This window comes from Callorhinus ursinus, unplaced genomic scaffold, assembly GCF_003265705.2.
Source record: "Callorhinus ursinus isolate GAN/ISIS: 27379988/994484 unplaced genomic scaffold, GSC_fseal_2.0 scaffold4, whole genome shotgun sequence".
Taxonomy (NCBI): Eukaryota; Metazoa; Chordata; class Mammalia; order Carnivora; family Otariidae; genus Callorhinus; species Callorhinus ursinus.
Genome location: NW_027397066.1, coordinates 94,152,676 through 94,169,886, shown reverse-complemented (window position 1 = coordinate 94,169,886; position 17,211 = coordinate 94,152,676).

Here is a 17,211-nt window from a genome sequence, read left to right as displayed (position 1 = left end):
AAATTTTTAAGGCACCTCCACACTGTTTTCCAAAGTGGCTCTACCAACTTGCATTCCCACCAACAGTGTAAAAGGGTTCCCCTTTCTCCACAACCTCTCCAACATTTGTTGTTTCTTTCCCTGTCCATTTTTGCCATTCTAATTGGTGTAAGGTGGGATCTCAATGTGGTTTTGATTTGAATTTCCCTGATGCCTAATGATGATGAACAATTTTTTCATGTGTCTGTTAGCCATTTGTATGTCTTCTTCAGAGAAGTGTCTTTTCATATCTTCTGCCCACTTTTTGACTTGATTATTTGTTTTTTGGGTGTTGAGTTTGAGAAGTTCTGTATAGATCTTGGATACCAGCCCTTTATCTGTAGTGTCATTTGCAAATATCTTCTCCCATTCTGTGGGTTGCCTCTTTGTTTTGTTGACTGTTTCCTTTGCTGTGCAGAAGTTTTTATCTTGATGAAGTCCCAAAAGTTCATTTTTGCTTTTGTTTCACTAGCTTTTGGAGATGTATCTTGAAAGAAGTTGCTGTGGCCGACGCCAAAGAGGTTACTGCCTATGTTCTCCTCCAGGGTTTTGATGGATTCCTGTCTCACAATGAGGTCTTTCATCCACTTTTAGTTTATCTTTGTGAATGGTGTTAGAGAATGGTCAAGTTTCATTCTTCTGCATGTGGCTGTCCAATGCTCCCAGCACCATTTATTGAAGAGACTGTCTTTTTTCCATTGCATGTTTTTTCCTGCTTTGTCAAAGATTATTTGACCATAGAGTTGAGGGTCCATATCTGGGTTCTCTATTCTGTTCCATTGGTCTATATGTCTGTTTTTGTGCCAGTACCATGCTGTCTTGGTGATCACAGCTTTGTAATATAGCTTGAAATCGGGCAACGTGATACCCCCAGCTTTGTTTTTCTTTTTCAACATTTCCTTGGCGATTTGGGGTCTTTTCTGATTCCATACAAATTTTAGGATTGTTTGTTCCAGCACTTTGAAAAATGTCATTGGAATTTTGATCGGGATGGCATTGAAGGTATAGATTGCTCTGGGTAGCATAGACATTTTAACAATGTTTATTCTTCTGATCCATGAGCATAGAATTTTTTTTCCATTTTTTTGTGTCTTCTTCAGTTTCTTTCATGAGTGTTCTGTAGTTCCTAGAGTATAGATCCTTTACCTCTTTGGTTAGGTTTATTCCGAGGTATCTTATGGTTTTTGGTGCTATTGTAAATGGAATCGTTTCTCTAATTTCTTCTTTCTACAGTTGCGCTGTTAGTGTATAAGAAAGCAACTGATTTCTGTGCATCGATTTTGTATCCTGCCACATTACTGAATTGCTGTATGAGTTCTAGTAATTTGGGGGTGGAGTCTTTTGGGTTTTCCACATAAAGTATCATGTCGTCTGCGAAAAGAGAGAGTTTGACTTCTTCTTTGCCAATTTGAATATCTTTTCTTTCTTTTTGTTGTCTGATAGCTGCCAGTACTATGTTGAACAATAGTAGCGAGAGCGGGCATCCTTGACGTGTTCCTGATCTTAAGGGAAAGGCTCTCAGCTTTTCCCCAGTGAGGATGATATTTGCTGTGGGTTTTTCATAGAAGGATTTTATGAACTTGAGGAATGTTCCCTCCATCCCTATGCTCTGAAGAGTTTTAATCAGGAAAGGATGTTGTATTTTGTCAAGTACTTTTTCTGCATCAATTGAGAGGACCATATGGTTCTTCTCCTTCTTCTTATTAATGTGTTCTATCACACTGATTGATTTGCGAATGTTGAACCACCCTTGCATCCCGGGGATAAAATCCCACTTGGTCATGGTGGATGATCCTTTTAATGTATTGTTGGATCCTATTAGCTAGGATTTTGTTGAGGATTTTGGAATCCATATTCATCAGGGATATCAGTCTGAAATTCTCCTTTTTGATGGGGTCTTTGCCTGGTTTGGGAATTAAGGTAATGCTAGCCTCATAGAATGAGTTTGGAAGTTTTCCTTCTGTTTCTATTTTTTGAAACAGCTTCAGTAGAATAGGTATTATTTCTTCTTTGAATGTTTAGTAGAATTCCCCAGGGAATCCATCAGGCCCTGGACTCTTGTTTTTTGGGAAGTTTTTGATCACTGCTTCAATCTTGTTACTGGTTATTGGCCTATTCAGGTTGTCAATTACTTCCTGTTTCAGTCTTGGCAGCTTATAGGTTTCCAGGAAGGCCTCCATTTCATCCAGACTGCTCCGTTTATTGGCATATAGTTGTTGATAGTAATTTCTAATAACTGTTTCCATTTCCTTGGTGTTAGTCATGATTGCTCCCCTTTCATTCATAATTTTATTAATTTGGGTCCTTTCTCTTTTCTTTTGGATAAGTCTGGACAGTGGCTTATCAATCTTATTAATTCTTTCAAAGAACCACTTCTAGTTTTGTTGATCTGATCTACTGTGTTTCTGGTTTCTAATTCATTGATTTCTGCTCTAATTTTAATTATTTCTCTTCTAATGCGTGGCTTAGGCATCGTTTCTTGCTTTCTCTCTAGTTCTTTAAGGTGTAGAGTTAGTTGGTGAATTCAGGATTTTTCTATTTTTTTGAGTGAGGCTTGGATGGCTATGTATTTCCCCCTTAGGACTGCCTTTGCAGTATCCCATAGGTTTTGGACCGATTGTTTTCATTCTCATTGATTTCCATGAATTGTTTAAGTTCTTCTTTGATTTCCTGGTTGACCCAAACACTCTTGAGCAGAGTGGTCTTTAGCTTCCAAGTGTTTGAATTTCTGCCAAATTTTTTCTTGTGATTGAGTTCCAGTTTTAAAGCATTGTGGTCTGAGAATATGCAGGGAATAATCTCAATCTTCTGGTATTGGTTGAGACCATATTTGTGACCCAGTATGTGGTCTATTCTGGAGAAAGTTCCATGTGCGCTCGAGAAGAATGAGTAATCTGTTGTTTTAGGGTGGAATGTTCTGTAAATATCTATGAGGTCCATCTGATCCAGTGTATCATTCAAAGCTCTTGTTTCCTTGTTGATTTTCTGCTTAGATGATCTGTCCATTGCTGAGAGTGGGTATTGAGGTCTCCTACAGTTAATGTATTATTATCAATATGACTCTTTATTTTGGTTAACCGTTGGCTTATGTAGACGGCTGCTCCCATGTTGGGGGCATAGATATTTACAATTGTTAGATCTTCTTGTTGGATAGACCCTTTAAGAATGATATAGTGTTCTTCTGTGTCTCTAATTACAGACTTTAGTTTAAAATCTAATTTGTCTGATATAAGAATTGCTACCCCAGCTTTCTTTTGAGGTCCGCTGGCATGGAAGATGGATCGCCATCCCTTCACTTTCAGTCTGTATGTATCTTTGGGTTCAAAATGAGTCTCTTGTAGGCAGCATATGGATGGGTCCTGTCTTTTTATCCAATCTGCAACCCTGTGCCGTTTTATGGGAGCATTTAGGCCATTCACGTTGAGAGTGATTATTGAAAGATATGAATTAATTGTCATCATGTTGCCTGTGAAGACGTTGTTTTTATAGATTGTCCCTGTAAATTTCTGTTGTATATCACTCTTGGGGTCTTTCTCCTTTTATAGAACCCCCCTTAATATTTCTTGCAGGGCCGGCTTAGTGGTCACATATTCTTTCAGTTTCTGCCGGTTGTGGAAGCTCTGCATCTCTCCATCCATTCTAAATGACAGCCTTGCCGGATAAAGTATTCTTGGCTGCATGTTCTTCTCATTTAGTACCCTGAATATGCCTTGCCAGCCCCTTCTGGCTTGCCAGGTCTCTGTGGATAGGTCTGAAGTTATTCTGATGTTCCTCCCTCTGTACATAAGGAATCTCTTCCCCCGAACTGCCCTTAAGATGGTTTCCTTGGTTCTAAGATTTGCAAGTTTTACTATTGCATGCTGGGGTGTTGGTCTGTTTTCCTTGATCTTGAGAGGGGTCCTCTCTGCCTCTAGGATGCGAATGTTTGTTTCATTCCCCAGATTAGGGAAGTTCTCAGCTACGATTTGCTCAAATACATCTTCTAGTCCTCTCTCTCAACTCCCTCCGGGATTCCAATAATTCTGACATTGGAACGCTTCATGGTGTCACTTATTTCTCTGATTCTATTTTCATGGATTCTGAGTTGTTTTTCCCTGGCCTCCTCTTTTCCCTTTTTATCTATTATATTGTCTTCCAGGTCGCTTATTAGTTCTTCTGCCTCACTTACCCTAGCTGTTAGATTATCTAGATTGGATTGGATCTCACTGATAGCATTTTAAAGTTCTGCCAATTCAGCTTTCATTTCTGCCCTTAGAGACTCTATGTTGCCATTAATTGATTTCTCCATTCTAGCCATTGTCTTCACAATAGCTGGCCTGAATTGCACCTCTGACTTCTTGGTTATATCTGTATCCATTTGTAAATCGGCAGCATAAGTCATAATCTCTGAGTCTTTTCTATTTTGGGGGTTCCTCCTCCTAGTCATTCTGTTGAGGGGTGTTTGAGGGAATGTATAGAGTCCAAATTATTGACCAGAACCCAAGCAAGATGCACCTGTTTTCTTGGGACCTTAGGGTTGCTGGCCTCTTGTTTTCCCAGCCTGTCTTCTGGGGGAGGGGCCTGCCACGCTGTTACCCAGGCAACCCTGTTTGGGCAGAGTTGCCCTGCCCCCCTGTGGTGGGGGATGGGCTCAGCGGGAATCAGTTTTTGGGGCTTTTGTTCTCTGGTGGCTTTCCCTGGCAGCTTTCCGCATCTGTTCCGCAAGTGAGAGCAGAAGAGACCGTTTCCAACCCTCTGCCTCAGAGCAGAGAGACCGCAGTCCGTTCTTCAGTGAGCTCTCCAGGCCACACCATCTCCGTTTCTGTCCGTGCTGCTATAAACTGCAGTGTCCTGGGTTGTTCCTGCCTTATTAATTAGTCATGGCACCATTTTTGTCTTGGCCAAAGTAATTGAAGTTTACAACCTAATCCTCACCACAACATCATGTGATGACCAAGGTTAAAGACTTGGCAGCTTTATACAAAATGTGTAAGCTAGAGAGATTAAAACAAACAAAATGGGTAAAGCTATGGGACTGGAAGAATACTAAAGGGAGTCACTGAACTCCGAGGAGAAATTAGAAGTCATTTCAAGGAAGCTAATTCGGTAAAGAGGATAATGAGAAGTGTCCATAATGGTGGCATAATTAAATGGGAAACTTGTAAAGATAAATGAAGCTTCCATGAGAGCATTAAGTGGTGGTTGTCAAAGTGTCGTCCTCAGAACAAAGCCATCAGCATCACCTAGGAACACGGTAGAAATGCAAATTCTCAGGCCCTACCTCAGACTTACTGAAACATAAACTCTGGAGTGGGACCCAGCCATCTGTGTTTCTGATGATTCTGATGTATTCTGAAGTTTGAGACCCACTGGTAGAGAGTCTTGGAAACAAAGAGAGGAAAAGAGAAAGAGGGAATGAATGGTTCACATGTTGAATGCTACTGAGAACTTGAGTAAAATGAAGATATGACAGTGTCATAGAGCATAGAAGTCTGTTCTTGCATAACAGCATAGAGACTGTTATGCAAGGGACACAGATGCATACACACTAGTCCCTATGATGTATTTATTAGGGAAAGTATAGAAGCAATAGAGTCAGTAGAATGCACAAGTTCCCTTCTATTCATTGCACCATGAGATTAATACTGGAATGGTTGGACAAAACATGAGAAGTGCTACATGAGAAGAGCACTCTCCCTATGGTGCTGCATATATTTATAGGACAGATGAGAAAATTCAGGGAACTGTGGTCAACCATGCAGTAATGGAAGCTTCCTGGCCAAGGATATGGCCTTATAAGGCAGTAACCTAGGTAGGAGAGATCACATACTAATTCCAACTAGTATGAGCTGGAGAGACACCTTATGTTCTTTTGATGAGTTTATTCAGTGCTGCTGAACCAACTGTCTGCCAAGCCACCTAAAAGGGGAAGAGAAAGGGCAACTAGACCATGCACCAAGGCAACCCAAAAGACAAGAAATAAGTATCTACTCTGTGACCTTAAAAGCAGCACATTCAGACAAAGTTCCACTACATCAGAAGGAAGTAAAAGTGTTGGTTCAAAAAGATGCAGGGCAGGATTTTTTTTTTTTTTAAATATGGGAAATACTACCATGTTGGTGTGCTGGAGAGAATAATTAAGTGGAGAAGGAACACTGGTAATGCAGAATTGAGAGGGTCACTCAAGTTAGCTAAGATGCTTGAGTTGGTGGGCAGAGACGGAATCTAGAGAACATGTGCAGGAATTGTCATGCAGGTTGAAGTAGGAGAGGAGAAAAAGAAGCGTCTGGATTTTAGTGTTTTATAGGCATTTATTCCTAACTGCTAACTTGATAATCTCAAGGCCTGGATAATTCTCCTAAGGATTAATGGGCCGATGATACAAGTAGTGTTAATGGCTCTTTCTGGACCATTGCTTGGCTATTTAAGTCACCAAGTTTTCTGTCTATGGAGAGACAGAAAAGCACCACTGGGTCTCAGGGTATAATCACAATAAGCTGATGCGACACCAGCTGCCACACCCTTGGGAACTGTGTCCAGGGTTCAGTGTGTTTACAGTGGTCCCCTTCCAGTTCTCTACATTATTATGCAAAGACCACCAATGCAGTGACCAAGATCAGAGTCCATCCACATCCATGTGCTTGAAAGTAAGGCCTGTTTCTTGACTCTTAGACCAGTAATCTCCAATAAAGGAAAAGAGTCACATTCCCTATTAGACAATGATCACCCTACAGGGCATGAGACACTTCTTCAGGTCAAAATGCCAGAACAAAAGTTTCTTTCTTTCCCTCTCAACATTTCTTCCTTCTCCTTTCTCCCACTTATATGGAGATGGTAAACAAAAAGGAAATGACAAACTGTGATACTAAGAAAATGTGAAATTTCGTATGGAAGACTTACCTTTTAGAATATCTTGGAGTTAGACTCAGAGCTTATATGGTGACCGAGTTAGAAATGCCTAAAAAGATAGAGAATATAAAAGTATAAAATAATGTACTATAATCTTAGCTCTTATTATCCCTGGATAATAATAAGGGCAAAAATGTTGGGGATGTATACTTGATCTTTAGAGAAAAATATTCCATTTTCTTTTCCCAATAAACTGAAACCCTCCATAAGACAATGTTAAGCAAATGAATTTTTAAGTGTTTTTTTGCAGTGTTTCATGTATGCTGTGGCCTGTTTTATAGTGATTTATTGAATGTGATAAGTGAAAATAAGCCATAACACAGTTTGCCTGACAGAACCATCTTACCAACAATTACAAATCACGTGTAACCACTTGGAACATAACACACTGTATTCTGAGAGAAATACAACTGTACAGGACATTACCCTCTCTGATTATATAATATTTATAGAAAATCAACAGCACCTGGAGCATGAAATAAAGTCCCTTATTATTTTGTATTGCAACACTCTAAAGGCAGAAACACAAGCTGAAATGCTCAGTTCTTTGATATTGACGTCAGGCTCTCTGTGAAAGTTCAATGACCTGAGGAATTAACAATGACGACTGATGGCCTATTATAGTTCAAAATAGACTTTTTGGGTGCCTGGGTGGCTCAGTTGGTTAAGCGACTGCCTTCGGCTCAGGTCATGATCCTGGAGTCCTGGAATCGAGTCCCGCATCGGGCTCCCTGCTCAGCGGGGAGTCTGCTTCTCCCTCTGACCCTCTTCCCTCTCACGCTATCTCTCATTCTCTCTCTCTCAAATAAATAAATAAAATCTTTAAAAAAATAGACTTTTTGCTCAAATAAAGAGTTAAATTTTTCCACAGCATCTGCCACGGATTGTTAAGAAGAGCATTTCTCTCATTTGACTTTGCTAATCATAGAACTATGCTGACCAACCTACCATAAATTCAAGTTGACTATTTTCAACTGGGTTCCCAAAGCTACCTGACAATCATATTATTCATTTCTAGATGATAAATTAGTCCATTCCCTATAACTCAAATTCCAAATCTTCTCTCATCTTCTCAAATCCTCTTGCCTAACTTTCTCATTCACTCTAGATCTTCAGGTATCTCTGCCTTTTTGTTTATTGAAGACTTTTTTTTAAAGTGTACTCTTTAATCCCCATCCACTATTTCGCCCATTCCCCCAACCACCTCCCCTTTGGTAAGCATTAGTTTGTTCTCCATAGTTAAGAGTCTGTTTCTTGGTTTATCTCTCTCTCTCCTGTTTTATTTTTCCTTTGCTCATCTGTTTGCTGAAGACATTAATATCAAGACTATTAAGCTGAAGCTCTCACTTCACTCATTACTTATCTATTCATTAAGTATTCTTTGCTTGTGTCTCAAAAAAAGTGATCTATTTTTCCAATGAATTCCTATGGCTTCTTTTTTTTTCACTGATATGGTACTTATTATATTCTTATTGTGTTACAGTGATTATATATATGGTTATATCTTCTTTCATATTATAGACTTCTTGTGTACAGAAGCCATACCTAATACAAATGAGTATCTCCCACAGAGCCAAGCTTTTTACACTAACAATTCTCAATTAATATTTGATAAATAAATATATTAAGGAAGAAATAACAATTCCCTAGCTTCCATCTACTTGATCTTTACTTCAAAATAAAAACAATGTAAAGGTATTCTATAAACTGTGCAGTTTATTTTTATGTTTTTAATTTAAAATCAATTAATTAACATATAGTGTATTATTAGTTTCAGAGGTACAGTTCAGTGATTCATCAGTTGCATATAACACCCAGTGCTCATTACATCAAGTGCCCTCCTTAATGCCATCACCCAGCTATCCCATCCCACCACCCACCTCCCCTCCAGCAACCCTCAGTTTGTCTCCTAGAATTAAGAGTCTCTTATGATTTGCCTCCCTCTCTGTTTTTGTCTTAGTCATTTTTCCTTCCCTTCATCTCTTCATCTGTTTTGTTTCTTAAATTCCACATATCAGTGAAATCATATGATAATTGTCTTTCTCTGACTTATTTCGCTTAGCATAATACCCTTTAGTTCTATCCATGCTGTTGCGAATGGTAAGATTTCATATTTTTTGATGGCTGAGTAATATTCCATTGTACAGGTGTGTGTGTGTGTGTGTGTGTGTGTGTGTGTGTGTGTGTGTGTGTGTATGCCTCTTCTTATCCATTCATCTGTCGATGAACCATCTGGGCTCATAGTTTGGCTATTGTGGACATTGCTGCTATAAACATTGGGGTGCAGGTGCCCCCTGGAATCACTATGTTTGTATCATCTGGATAAATACCTAGTAGTGCAATTGCTGGGTCGTAGGTTAGCCCTATTTTTAACTTTTTGAGGAACCACCATATTGTCTTCCAGAGTGGCTGTACCAGTTTGCATTCCCACCAACAGTGTAGGAGGGTTCCCCTTTCTTTGCATCCTTGCCAACATCTGCTGTTTCCTGACTTCTTAATTTTAGCCATTCTGAGAGTTGTGAGGTGGTATCTCACTGTGGTTTTGATTTGTATTTTTCTGATGCTGAGTGATGTTGAGCAATTTTTGTGGGTGTCTATTAGCCATTTGTATGTCTTCTTTGGAGAAATGTTGACTCATGTCTTCTGCCCATTTCTTTTTTTTTTAAGATTTTATTTATTTGAGAGAGAGAAAGAGAGAACATGCAAGTGAGAGAGCACAAGCAGGAGGAGAGGCAGAGGGAGAGGGAGAAGCAGATTCCCCGCTGAGCAGGGAGCCTGATGTGGGGCTCTATTTCAGGACCCTGAGATCACCACCTGCGCCGAAGACAGCCACTTAACCGACTAAGCCACCCAGGCAGCCATTCTGCCCATTTCTTGATGGGATTTTTTGGTTTTTGTGTTGAGTTTGATAAGTTTTTTATAGGTTTTGGATACTAGTATTTTATCTGATAAGACATTCGCAAATATCTTCTCCCATTCTGTCAGATGTCTTTTAGTTTTGTCTACTATTTCCTTTGCTGTGCAGAAGCTTTTTATCTTGATGTGGTCCCAATAGTTCATTTTTGCTTTTGTTTCCTTTGCCTTTGAAGACGTGTTTAGCAAAAATTTGCTGTGGCCAAGGTCAAAGAGGTTGCAGCCTGTGTTCTCTACGATTCTGATGGATTACTGTCTCACATTTAGGTCTTTCATCCATTTTGAGTTTATCTTTGTGTATGGTTTAAGAAAATGGTCCAGTTTCATTCTTCTGCATGTGGCTGTCCAGTTTTTCCAACACCATTTGTTGAAGAGACTTTTTTCCATGGAATATTCTTTCCTGCTTTGTCAAATATTAGCTAACCAAGAGTTGAGGGTCCACTTCTGGGTTCTCTGTTCTGTGTCATTGACCTATGTCTGTTTTTGTGCCAGTACCATATTGTCTTGATGATTACAGCTTTGTAATGGAGCTTGAAGTCCAGGATTGTGATGCCAGCAGTTGTGGTTTTCAACATTCCTTTGGCTATTCGGGGTCTGTTCTGGTTCCATACAAATTTTAGGATTATTTGTTCCAGCTCTGTGAAAAATGCTGATTGTATTTTAATAGGGATTGCATTGAATGTGTAGATTGCTTTGTGTAGCATAGACATTTTAATAATATTTGTTCTTCCCATCCATGAGCATGGAATCTTTTTCCATTTCTTTGAGTCTTCCTCAGTTTCTTTCATAAGTGTTCTATAGTTTTCTGAGTACAGATCCTTTATCTCTTTGGTTAGGCTTATTCCTAGGCATCTTATGGGTTTTGGTGCAACTGTAAATGGGATTGATTCTTTGATTTCTCTTTCTTCTGTATCATTGCTACTATATAGAAATGCAACTCACTTCTGCGCATTGATTTTATAGCCTGCCACTTCGCTGAATTCCTGCATGAGTTCTAGCAATTTTTGAGTGGAGTCCTTTGGGTTTTCAACATAGAGCATCATGTCATCTGCGAAGAGTGAAAGTTTGACTTCTTCTTTGCTGATCTAGATGCCTTTTATTTCTTTTTGTTGTCTGATTGCTGAGGTTAGGACTTGCAGTACTATGTTGAACAACAGTGGTGACAGTGGACATCCCTGTCATGTTCCTGACCTTAGGGGAAAAGCTCTCAGTTTTTCCCTGCTGAGGATGATATTCACTATGGGTTTTTCATATATGGCTTTTATGACATTGAGGTATGTTCCCTCTATCCCTACACTGCAGAGAGGTTTAATCAAGAAAGGATGCTGTAGGGCACCTGGGTGGCTCAGTCGGTTAAGCGACTGCCTTCGGCTCAGGTCATGATCCTGGAGTCCCGGGATCGAGTCCCACATTGGGCTCCCTGCTCGACAGAGAGTCTGCTTCTCCCTCTGACCCTCTTCCCTCTCGTGCTCTCTATCTCTCATTCTCTCTCTCAAATAAATAAATAAAATCTTTAAAAAAAAAAAGGATGCTGTATTTTATCAAATGCTTTTTTGGCATCTATTGAGAAGATCATATAGTTCTTGTCTTTTCTTTTATTAATGGTGTGTATCACATTGATTGATTTGCAGATGCTGAACCACCCTTGCAGCCCAGGAATAAATCCCACTTGGTCATGGTGAATAATCCTTTTAATGTACTGTTAGATCCTATTGGCTAGTATCTTGGTAAGAATTTCTGCATCCATATTCGTCAGGGATACTGGTCTGTAATTCTCCTTTTTGGTGGGGTCTTTGGTTTTGGGATCAAGGTAAGGTTGGCCTCATAAAATGAGTTTGGAAGTTTTCCTTCCATTTCTATTTTTTGAAATAGCTTCAGAAGAATAGGTATTAATTCTTCTTTAAATGTTTGATAGAATTCTGCTGGGAGGCCATCTGGTCCTGGCCTATTGTTTGTGGATCTTTGACTACTGCTTCAATTTCTTTGCTGGTTATGGGTCTGTTCATGTTTTCTGTTTCTTCCTGTTTCAGTTTTGGTAGTTCATGTTTCTAGGAATGCATCCATTTCTTCCACACTGCCTAATTTGTTGGCATATAGTTGCTCATAATGTGCTTATAATTGTTTGCATTTCTTTGGTGTTGGCTGTGATCTCTCCTCTTTCATTTTTTATTTTATTTATTTGGGTCCTTTCTCTTTTCTTTTTGATAAGTCTAGCTAAGGGTCTATTGATCTTATTAATTCTTTCAAAGAATCAGCTAGTTTCATGGATCTGTTCTACTGTTCTTTGATCTTTACTTCATTGATTTCTGCTCTAATCTTTATTACTTCTCTTCTGATGGATTTGTCGGAGAAAGACAAATACCATATAATTTAACTAACAAGTGGAATTTAAGAAACACAACAGATGAACATAGGGGAAGAGGAGGAAAAATAAAATATGATGAAAACAGACAGGGAGGCAAACCATAAGAGACTTAACTACAGGAAACAAACTGAGGGTTTCTGGAGGGGAGGTGAGTGGAGGGATGGAGTAATTGGGTGATGGGTACATCATTACTTGATGTAATGAGCAGTGGGTGTTATATGCAAGTGACGAATCACTAAATTCTACCCTGAAACTAATAATACTAATAATACAGCATATGTTAACTAAATTGAATTTAAATTTAAAAAAAGAAAGAAAAAGAAATTCCTCTCAGTCCCACCTCTCACTCCTAACACTGCTACCTGCTTTGTTAATGTGCAATCACAGCTCCTCACCTTAGGCCTCCCTGCCTCTCTCTTGTTTCAGGATACAAGACCTCTCTGATGCTCTGGTGAGGGTTTTCAATTGAAACCTTCTCAAAGCAGCCTACAAGTAAAATGGAGTTCATGCCTAAGGTGCCACCCTGCCAGTGGAGAAAGGAGGCAATTTATTCCCTGGGCAGAGAACACTGAGAATCATTTCCTATGATTCCTTATAAGGTTCCAGAGGATCTAGCCTTAGTGCCTGAATCAGTGACCATTTAGTAATGCACTCTTGTTTTAGCTTTGCCGTCCTCCTTGTTTTACTACCTCGTACTGCTTTCCTATTTCCTGAGATTATATTTCCAAACTAACCTTCTGTACTCAATCCTTTGTCTCATTCAAGAAAACCTAGCCTAAGAAACAATAATATACAAAAATGTAAGGGTACATATAAAAAATATATAAGGGTATATATCTTTTACCCCTGCAATTCCATTTTTGGAATTTCTCCAAAGGTGAAAAAGAAGGTATGAGGCAGACACAAAAGATTTATATACAACTTTAAAACATATTCCTTAAATGTCCAATTTTCAGATTGCTACAGCCTCAGTTTTTGCATTAGAGATTGTCTTTTGGGTCAATATAGCTCTTTCTTTTAGACAGCCCTCAGTTTGTTTATGTCATTAGGAAATCTATAACCAAGTTTTGGGGCACCTGGGTGGCTCAGTCGTTAAGCTTCTGCCATCGGCTCAGGTCATGATCCCAGGGTCCTGGGATCAAACCCTGCATCGGGCTCCCTGCTCCACAGGAAGCCTGCTTCTCCCTCTCCCACAGCCCCTGCTTGTGTTCCCTCTCTCACTGTGTCTCTCTTTGCCAATAAATAAATAAAATCTTTAAAACAAAAAAAACAATAACCAAGTTTTGACATTGTTATTAAACAGATGTCTAAATACCATAAGATATGGCTGAAGGCCATTGTCTGTGATGCTTATAATGACAGCCAAAACTTTAAGTAAATTTGTACTCTGTATTTCTTTGTTTATGGGCATGTATTAGTTTCACTAGAAAAAAAAGTAAAATCAGCCTTTTTAATTTATGATTAATTTAAGGTTCTGTGGAAACTTCCCAGATCCTAAGAAGAGAATGTGGTATGTGTAGTAATTTTATCATTGTTTTATAATTCCTCAAAATTAAAATAGCATAGTACAACAAATATCTTCACAAACTGGAGTTGATATACATTAATCTTTATCTTCAGAAAATAAAATGCGGTATTACTAGGAATTATTTTATTTTATTTCATACACGAAACATGGGTAAAGAAAGTTGATGCTTAATTATTCTTTAAGGTATCACAAGGATGCCAAGAATCCCTTTAAAGCTTAAAAATCTGAAATAAGATCATTTACATTAGCAAATTGTTTCTCCCCAGATACTTGCAATATAAAAAAAATAGAATAAAGAGGTCTAGAAGTAAAGATTTTTAAGGTAATTTACCTAGAATAATCAATTTTAAAAGTTTCCTTAAAGTCAGCTTTCCAGAGAGTTGACCAGTTTTTTTTTTTTTGTTAAATGCAGATAATAAACCGTCTCTGTAAGTTTCAGTGAAATTCAAATTTTAGTTAGTTTGTTATTCTTTGGCCCTATTTATTTTCTTCATTATGAGGAAGGTTGAATATTTTTAATAATTTTTTGATATTAAGTTATTTTGTCAATTGTCTTTTATGTCCATTGCATAATTTTTCCATTGGGTCTTACTTTCTTTTTGGTTTTTAAGAGTTAATTTTATACTAAGAAAATTACTAATTTCAAAATATAATTTAAAAAATTTGGTTATTTCATTAATGAGTTAATTGCATCTTGGGGACATGCTCATTTTATATTTGTATAGGTCAACTTTTTAACTTTTTGAAAATTATACATCAATACATCTTTCTTGTCAAGTGAATGACAAATAATTTTTCTAATTTTTCAGTTGTTTTTTAACTTTTTAAGGATTTCTTTACATTATATAATTTTAAATATTTAATATAACTTGCTGCTTATATCTTATCTTTTTGAACTTGGGATTTTTGGACATGCTTACAAATTATTCTACTTCCTGGAAAAATTATTAAAAATAAAACTAGCACTGGGCACCTGGGTGGCTCAGTCGTTAAGCATCTGCCTTCAGCTCAGGTCATGATCCCGGGATCCTGGGGTCGAGTCCCACATTGGGCTCCCTCCTTGGCAGGAAGCCTGCTCTCCCTCTCCCACTCCTGCTGCTTGTGTTCCTGCTCTCTCTATCTCTGTCTCTGTCAAATAAATAAATAAAATCTTTAAAAAATAAATAAATAAAACTAGCATTTTACTGGCAGAGGCTGGGAAGATGGCAGAATAGGAGGATGCTAAGCTCACCTCACCCCATGAATACAACTAGATAATACTCACATCATCGTAAATAACCCAGAAAATGACCTGAAGACTAGCAGAACAAACTCCACTAACTCAAACTAAAGGTAGAGAAGAGGCCATATAGATGAGGGTAGGAATAGACCTCAGGCCATCTACGGGAGGGAGGGAGCCAAGGGTGTGGAGAGGGGAGAAAAATAGACCCTCACACCAGGGATCCCACACAGGGAAGATGAATACCCTTAACATTTGGCTTTGAAAATGAGAGGGGCTGAATTTCGTGAATTCTTATAACCTGTGGGACATAAAGCTTGGAATTTTAAAAATCAGTGGAATTCTTTCTGGGAAAGCCTGGAGAGTGAAAAGAAAACTATAAGTCCTTGCCCTTAGAGACACAGCAAAACAGCCTGTGGAGACACAGCATAGGAGCAGCAGTTTGAGAAATGCCTGGGGCATACAGAGGTAAAATCATTTACTAAGCTCAGAGCTTCATCAGAGGGGCAGGCTCATAGAGGGACTTCTCCAGGAATGAAGGAGCTGGCAGGCTCCAATTCCCTCCCCTGACACGCATGCACAAATGCAAGGCCATCTGCAGGAACCAGCACAGGAGACATTCACTACTTAACTTCCCCTCTCCTCTATGGTTTGGTGACTCCACCCTTTCCAGTCACACTTGCTTCAGTCCCAGCATTGAAGATCCCCTCCCCCAGAAGACCAATGCAAGCCTTGCCAACACCATGCTTCCCAACCAGGGCGCTATGCGGTGCCTCAGTTCCAGTGGCAGTGGGCTCCCCTCCAAAGAAGACTGGTGGGCACCTTGTTAAAACTCAGGCCCAGCCCACACATGCTTTGCTGGCCCCATCACCCAGTCCTGGGTCGGTTGCAGTGGCAGGTCTCATACTGGAAGCAGACCAGCAGGCACCTTATTAAAACTGTGTGCCCTGCCCCCTCCAATACACTCTTGACTGGAGCCCATTCAAACCAGGGCCACCAAGCCAAAGTGACTCTTGCTCTTGGGTGAAGGGATGATAACCAACACACCAGTCAGATGGTGGCAGCCTAAGCAGTGGGCTGGGGACAGACAGCTTATCTGATCGCTGGCCCCACCCACCAATAAAAACTTCTCAAGGGATAACACTGGGAAAGTGTCCTGTAGTTTGATGCGACTGCACTGGCAAATGCCTGCCTGACTCAGTTCAAACCCAACATGGCCCCAGACTGGCCCACTAACACCAAAGGGACCAAACACTGCACACAACAGGAAAAGAGAGCCACTGTGGATGACTGGATGGAAGAAAAAAGTAGCCAAGACACAATAGCAGGGGGCACACAATACAGACAGAAGACACCCCTGAAGTGCCAGGTTCTGGTGAACAGGGAACAGTGCACTGCATTACACAACTGGACTTCTTCTTCATAAGGCATTAACCTCAAGATCAGGAGACATAACTGACTTCCCTGAGAGAGAAAAAGACATAGAGAGTTAAATAAAATAAGGAGAGAGAGGAATACGTCCCACATGAACAAACAGGATAAAACCACAGCAAGAGACCCAAGTGAAATGGATAGAAGCAGTATACCTGATAGAGAATTTAAAGAAATGATCATAAAGATACAGACTGGACTTGGGAAAATAGTGGAGGACATTAGCGAGACCCTTAACAAAGAGAAATAAAAAAGATTCAATCAGAGATGAAGAATACAATAAATGATATTAAAAATATACTAGATGGAATAAATAGCAGGCTAGAGGAAGCAGAATAATGAAGTAGGAACCTAGAGGACAGAGTACTGGAAGATAATCAAACTATGCAGGTGAGAGAAAAAAACTTATGCAAAATGAGAATAGACCTAGGGAACTCAGTAACTCCATCATGAGTAATAACTTGGGGATCCTAGTGATCGTTATAGGGATCCTAGAAGGGATTCTAGAAGAAGAGAGAGAAAACGGGGCAGAAAATTTATTTGAAGAAATAATAACTGAAAACTTCCCTAATTTGTGGAAGGAAACAGATATCCAGATCCAGGAGGCACAAAAATCACCCAACAAAATCAATCCAAGCAGGTCCATACCAAGACACATAGTAATTAAAATGGCAAAAGTAGTGATAAAGAAAGAATTTTAAAGCAAGAGGGAAAAAACACAATTACATACAAGGGAAACCCCATAAGGCCATCAGCAGATTTTTCAGCTGAAAACTTTGCAGGCCAGAAAATAGGAGTGGCATGATATATAAAAATTGCAGAAAGGGAAAAAAACTGCAGCCAAGAATA